Here is a 7113-nt window from a genome sequence, read left to right on the forward strand (position 1 = left end):
TATTCACAAACAGGCATACCAAGACTTGGGGGGGGGGGGGGTCTCCCAGGCGATCGGGGGCCCCCGGGTGGTCGGGCTATGGTCACCCTGGTACCCTGGCACCCCAGGAAGCCTGGCACTGCCAGACCATCACCCTGGAAGTGCAAAAAGGGCACCCTTGTAGGGGCACTGCCAGGGTACCAGGTGGCAGTGCTAAGGTGCCCAGGTGGCATGTTTCCCATGCTGAAGATGGATCCAGGGTGTGGGGAACTTGAGGACCCCCTAATTGGTAAGTTGTGGCTTTGGGGGGGGGGGGTCCGGAGGCCGCGATGGGGGGTTAGAGATTGGGGTACCATTTAAAATGGCGGCCTGATCGCTTCCTGCACTGGTGAGCTGAGCTCGTTAGTGCAGGAAATGAGTCGAAGTGTGGCCTTGGCGGGGCGTTCCTCACCGAGGCCCGCAAAAGAAGCAGAGTCCCGTTTAATAGTGGGATAATTCTCAGCGAGTATGAAGAACATCCTACAAGTGGTTGAAGTATCAATGGGGAGAAGTTTGTAGACAGCGATCATAACTCTGTTAGAGCGATTGTTATGGATAAGAACAATGATGGGCCTGAAATCAAAGTTCTAAACCGGGGGAAGATCGATTTTAATAAGTTCAGGTATGATTTGGCCAGAGTGGATTGGGAACCTTTAAGTAAATCTGTGACAGAACATTGGGACGCATTCCAGAAGGAAATAGGGAGAGTACAGGGCCAACATGTTCCAATAATGGAAACGGATGGGACCAACAAATCCAGTGAACCCTGGGTATTGAGGGTTATACAGCACTGGATAAAGAGAAAAAGAGAGGCATATGGCAGATATCGAGGGCTCAAAACAGCAGAAGCCCAAGAGGACAGAAGGGAATTTTAAAAGTAAATGAGGAGAGCAAAAGTGGGACAGAGTTAGCCCCATTATGGACCATAGTGATAATTTGTGTGTGGGGCCAGAGGATGTAGGTAGGATTCCCAATGAATACTTTGTGTTGGTATTCACTAGTGAGCGGGATGGTGTGGGTATAGAAATCAGGCAGAAAATTAAAGAGATCAACATGGGCAGAGAGGAGGTTCTGAGTAGCCTGACAGGCTTAAAAGTAGACAAATATCCAGGACCAGATGAAATGTATCCCAGGCTGTTGAACGAGGCAAGGGAGGAAATAGCAGGGGTGCTGACAATAATTTTCCATTCCTCTCTGGCCACAGGAGTGGTGCCGGAGGACAGGAGGATAGCCAATGTGGTACCATTATTCAAGAAGGGAGGAAGGGATAAACCAGGAAACTACAGGCCAGTCAGTCTAACCTCAGTGGTGGGGAAACTATTGTTAGCAATTCTGAGAGACAGAATTAATCTGCATTTGGAGAGGCAGGGACTAATCAAGAACAGTCAGCATGGTTTTGTTAAGGGGAGGCCATGTCTGACCAACTTGATTGAATTTTCCGAAGAGGTGACCAGATGTGTAGATGAGGGCGATGCATTTGACACAGTCTACTTGGACTTCCAAAGGCTTTTGATAAGATCCCACATTGAAGACTGATAGTGAAGGTCCGAGCCCATGGGATCCAAGGAAATTTGGCAAATTGGGTCCAGAATTGGCTGAGTGGCAGGAAGCAGAGAGAGATGATTGAGGGGTATTTTCTGATTGGACGCCTGTGCTCTGTGAGGTCTCACAGGGATCAGTGTTGGGGCCCTTGTTCTTTGTGGTTTATATAAGTGATGTAGATATGAGTGTAGGAGGGTTGGTCAGTCATTTTATGGACGACAACAAAATTGGTGGGGTGGTAAATAGTGAGGTCAGCCTTGGATTACAGGAGGATATAGACGGGCTGGTCAGGTGGGCTGATCAGTGGCAAATGGAATTCAATCCGGATAAGTGTGAGGTGATGCACTTGGGCAGGACAAACCAGGCAAGGGAATAAATGTTAAACGACAGAACCCTGGGAAGCATCGAGGATCAGAAGGATCTTGGTGTGCATGTACTACCCTTCAGGTAGCAGAGCAGGTGGATAAAGTGGTTACGAAGACATATGGTATATTTGCCTTTATTAGCCAAGACATAAAGTTTAAGAGCAATGGGGGCCGGCTTAGCTCAGTTGGCTGGACAGCTGGTTTGTGATGCAGAACGAGGCCAACAGCGTAGGTTCAATTCCTGTACTGGCTGAGGCTATCCTTGAAGGCCCCGCCTTCTCAACCTTGCCCCTCACCTGAGGTGTGGTGATCCTCAGGTTAAATCGCCACCAGTCAGCTCTCCCCCTCAAAGGGGAAAGCAGCTTATGGTCATCTGGGACTATGGTGATGTTACCTTTACCTAGAGTTTAAGAGCAGGGAGGTTATGTTGAAACTCAGTCAAACGTTGGTTAGGCCACAGCTAGAGTATTGTGTGACTTTCTGAAATGCACATTTTAGGAGGGATGTGATAGCACTGGAAAGGGTGCAGAGGAGAATTACCAGGGTGTTGCCTGGGCTGGAGAGTGAGAGCTACGAAAAGAGATTGGATGGACTTGGGTTGTTTTCCTTGGATCAGAGAAGACTGAGATGTATCAAATTATGAGGGGCATAGATAGAATAGTTAGGAACAAATGTTTTCCCTTGGTGGATGGATCGTTGTCCAGACCGCATAGATTTACGGTAATGGGCAGGAGGGTCTAGAGGGGATGTGATGAAAAACATTTTCACCCAGAGGGGGGTGGGAGTCTGAAAGGGTGGCTGCCTGAAAGGGTGGTGGAGGCAGAGACCCTTATAACATTTAAGAAGTATTTAGATGCCCACTTGCAATGCCAAGTCATACAAGGCTCTGTGCCAAGTGCTGGAAAATAGAATAGTTAGGTGGTTGTTTTTGACCAGCACAGACGCAATAGACCAAAGGGCCTTTTCTGTGTTGTAGACCTTTATGACTCTGTAAACAAACATGCCTCACAGGTACACCAAGCCCTCTCTGTCTTTGCATTTCTTCACACCCTCGTTTGTCTGTCTGTGGCACTCCCCTATTCCCTTCTGCAGAAAGTAAGGAGGCATGGGATAGTGGGAAATTTGGCCAGTTGGATAACGAACTGGCTAACCGATAGAAGTCAGAGAGTGGTGGTGGATGGCAAATATTCAGCCTGGATCCCAGTTACCAGTGGCGTACCGCAGGGATCAGTTCTGGGTCCTCTGCTGTTTGTGATTTTCATTAATGACTTGGATGAGGGAGTTGAAGGGTGGGTCAGTAAATTTGCAGACGATACGAAGATTGGTGGAGTTGTGGATAGTAAGGAGGGCTGTTGTCGGCTGCAAAGAGACATAGATAGGATGCAGAGCTGGGCTGAGAAGTGGCAGATGGAGTTTAACCCTGAAAAGTGTGAGGTTGTCCATTTTGGAAGGACAAACCTGAATGTGGAATACAGGGTTAACGGTAGAGTTCTTGACAATGTGGAGGAGCAGAGAGATCTTGGGGTCTATGTTCATACATCTTTGAAAGTTGCCACTCAAGTGGATAGAGCTGTGAAGAAGGCCTATGGTGTGCTCGCGTTCATTAACAGAGGGATTGAATTTAAGAGCCGTGAGGTGATGATGCAGCTGTACAAAACTTTGGTAAGGCCACATTTGGAGTACTGTGTACAGTTCTGGTCACCTCATTTTAGGAAGGATGTGGAAGCTCTGGAAAAGGTGCAAAGAAGATTTACCAGGATGTTACCTGGAATGGAGAGTAGGTCTTATGAGGAAAGGTTGAGGGTGCTAGGCCTTTTCTCATTAGAACGGAGAAGGATGAGGGGCGACTTGATAGAGGTTTATAAGATGATCAGGGGAATAGATAGAGTAGACAGTCAGAGACTTTTTCCCCGGGTGGAACAAACCATTACAAGGGGACATAAATTTAAGGTGAAAGGTGGAAGATATAGGAGGGATATCAGAGGTAGGTTCTTTACCTAGAGAGTAGTGGGGGCATGGAATGCACTGCCTGTGGAAGTAGTTGAGTCGGAAACATTAGGGACCTTCAAGCAGCTATTGGATAGGTACATGGATTACGGTAAAATGATATAGTGTAGATTTATTTGTTCTTAAGGGCAGCACGGTAGCATTGTGGATAGCACAATTGCTTCACAGCTCCAGGGTCCCAGGTTCGATTCCGGCTTGGGTTACTGTCTGTGCGGAGTCTGCACGTTCTCCCCGTGTCTGCGTAGGTTTCCTCCGGGTGTTCCGGTTTCCTCCCACAGTCCAAAGATGTGCAGGGTAGGTGGATTGGCCATGATAAATTGCCCTTAGTGTCCAAAATTGCCCTTGGTGTTGGGTGGAGGTGTTGAGTTTGGGTAGGGTGCTCTTTCCAAGAGCCGGTGCAGACTCAGGGGGCCGAATGGCCTCCTTCTGCACTGTAAATTCAATGATAATCTATGATTAATCTAGGACAAAGGTTTGGCACAACATCGTGGGCCGAAGGGCCTGTTCTGTGCTGTATTTTCTATGTATGTTCTATGTTACCTTTCCCCCCCATAGTCACACTTAACAAATGTTCTCCATCCATTGACTATGTGCCACAACTCACTCTTCTATCCCTTTTTGTTGGGGGAGGCAGCACAGAACACAAGGTAGAGATCCACAGGTGATTCTTCAGAGGTCTCAGAGATCCCAGATACAGAGGTTCAATAAGTGCAGGAGTTGTTTTTGAAAACTCACCACTATTCTTAGAAGTCCCCCATACCAAAAAGGGCCGACATTCTAAATGGTGGTCAGGGATTCTCACTCCCCGACTCCGATACAGGCTTCAGTGGGTGCTATTCAGGTCAAACTATGTTTTCAAGTTATCCCCCGGTATAACCCATACCTTCACCGAAGATTTCATCTACTTACCACTTAGTCGCATCGATCCTGGATCCCGCATTGCTAAGTAAGTAAAGTAGACTTTGGAATAACCACTATTTCAGGTTAAATTAAGTCATTTTATTATTATATTTTTTCTTTTCAAAGCTGCAATTACTGTCTTTACAGAAAGGTAAAAAGATCTTGCTTCTGGATCCTTCTGGTTGGTTGAAGGGACCTTCAGGCCCGACTTGACAATCAATCTTCTTTAAAGTCTGGTCTTCTTTAGATGTATTCGCTGATGAGCTCGGCTGCTCTGCCCTGTCTCTTTCCCATGGCCGAGCTGACTAATCTGACTCTGAGCTGCTTCTCCACCTCTCTCTGAGTTCTGGTTCTCGTTCTCTTTCTTTGGGTTTATATATTTTTCTAACAGTTATCTAGTTTTTAGGACGTTATTGTAAAGTAACTCTTATTTAACTTTGATTGTAAAACGTATCTTTGATCTAAACTTTCTAATCCAACTAAGTATTCATTTTGACATGACTTCACTTCATAGAGATGATTACATTGTTTCCTTTGTGATGTCCAAAATGCTTTGACTTCAAGAGGTGTTACTTTTAATTCCTGTCATTTCTATAGTTTTATTTTCCAATTGTGTCCTCAGCTCATAATTTTGACTTTGATTTTGGCTTTGAATTATGTTTCTCGTCGACTGATAGTCTCCAGTTTTCTTTAATTTACCTGGTATTAGCAAAATTTCACACCTAGAATTCAACTGAACCTCATCCTTTTTTCCAGTTGCTAACTAAGATAGTTAATTTCAATGAAGGTGTGAGTCATTGTTTTTGGCTTCATTCAAAATCCTGTTTGTCCTGTTTGCTAAGCCTGCTTGACCAAGGCTATCTGCATTTTACAATCCTCTCCTGGCAGCTGCTGTTAACCCTTTGTGGGATATTTCCCTGTATCCTCTCATGTTTCTCTCAGATCAGATATTGCCAGACTTCCATGTTTCAAATGACACATCTTTCCATATTTTCAATAACAGAGTGCATGTCAGGAGTAACACCAGGCGTACCGAAAAATGAGGTGTCAACTTGGTGAAGCTATAACACAGTACTAGTTGTGTGCCAAACAGCATAAGCAGCAAGTAACAGACAGAGCTAAGCGATTGCACAACAAACACATCAGATCTAAGTTCTGTAGTCCTGCCACATCCAGCCGTGAATGGTGGTGGATAATTAAATCTCACCGGAGGAGGAGTCTCCACAAAGATCCCCATCCTCAATGATGGAGGAGACCAGCACATCAGTGCAAAAGACAAGATTGAAGAATTTGCAACAATCTTCAGCCAGAAATTGCGAATGTATGATCCATTTCGGTCTCCTCCGGAGGTCCCCAGCATCACAGAGGTCAGTCTTCAGCCAATACGATTCACTCCACATGATATCAAGAAACGGCTGAAGGCACTGGATACTGCAAAGGCTCTGGGCCCTGACAACATTCCAGCAATAGTACTGAAGATTTGCACTCCAGAACTGGCTGCACCCCTAGTCAAGCTGTTCCAGTACAGCTGCAACACTGGCATCTACCTGGCAATGTACACAAGAAAAAGGACAAATCTAACCCAGCCAATTACCACCCTATCAGTCTACTCTCCATCAATAGTGCTATAAGCGACACTTACTCAGCAGTAATCTGCTTACGGATGCTCAGTTTGGGTTCCGTCAGGGTCACTCAGCTCCTGACCTCATTACAGCCTTGGTTCAAACATGGACAAAAGAGCTGAACTCCAGAGGTGAGGTGAAAGTGACTGTGCTTGACATCCAGGCAGCATTTGATCGGGTATAGCGTCAAGGAGTCCTGGCAAAACTGGAGTCAATGGGAATTAGGGAGAAAATGCTCCTCTGGTTGGAGTCATACCCGGCACAAAGGAAGATGGTTGTGGTGGTTGGAGGTCAATCATCTCAGCTCCAGGACATCACTGCAGGAATTCCTCAGGATAATAATAGTAATAATAATAGCTTTGTCACAAGTAGGCTTCAATGAAGTTACTGTGAAAAGCCCATAGTTGACACATTCCGGCGCCTGTTCAGGGAGGCCGATATGGGAATTGAACCCACGCTGCTAGGGTTGTTCTGCATTTCATGCCAGCTTTTTAGCCCACTGTGCAAAACCAGCCCCAGTAATCTAGACCGAACCACCTTCAGCTGCTTCACCAATGACCCCTCCTTCCATCATAAGGTCAGAAGTGGGGATGTTTGCGGATGACTGCACAATGTTCAGCACCATTCACGCCTCCTCAGATAGTGAAGCAATCCATGTC

Source organism: Scyliorhinus torazame, chromosome 17 (assembly GCF_047496885.1).
Source record: "Scyliorhinus torazame isolate Kashiwa2021f chromosome 17, sScyTor2.1, whole genome shotgun sequence".
Lineage (NCBI taxonomy): Eukaryota > Metazoa > Chordata > Chondrichthyes > Carcharhiniformes > Scyliorhinidae > Scyliorhinus > Scyliorhinus torazame.